The sequence below is a fragment of the Etheostoma spectabile genome, chromosome 12 (genome assembly GCF_008692095.1).
Source record: "Etheostoma spectabile isolate EspeVRDwgs_2016 chromosome 12, UIUC_Espe_1.0, whole genome shotgun sequence".
Taxonomy (NCBI): Eukaryota; Metazoa; Chordata; class Actinopteri; order Perciformes; family Percidae; genus Etheostoma; species Etheostoma spectabile.
Genome location: NC_045744.1, coordinates 4948997 through 4949207, shown reverse-complemented (window position 1 = coordinate 4949207; position 211 = coordinate 4948997). Strand labels below are relative to the sequence as shown.

Below are 211 nucleotides of genomic sequence, written 5' to 3'. Positions count from 1 at the left end.
TGTGTGTGTGTGTGTCAAATATTTCATAAATTTTTAATCCCACTTTTACCCCCAAAGAGGGGATATTATTGATTAATTTTACCCTAAATGAGTATTGTCTTTTGTAGAACCACAACCAAGGAGGGTTGGTGGTATGTAACTACTTTTATTTGGTACCTGTAAAATAGCATGTGGCCCTAGCCTGGTCCCCCCCCCCCATTTGAAATAGTCC

The 211-nt window shown here is 39.3% G+C and overlaps 1 pseudogene; it reads left to right on the top strand.

The window, feature by feature from the left end:
- LOC116698801 (contactin-associated protein-like 4) overlaps positions 1 to 211 on the top strand; it is a 421932-nt pseudogene that overhangs the window by 1013 nt on the left and 420708 nt on the right.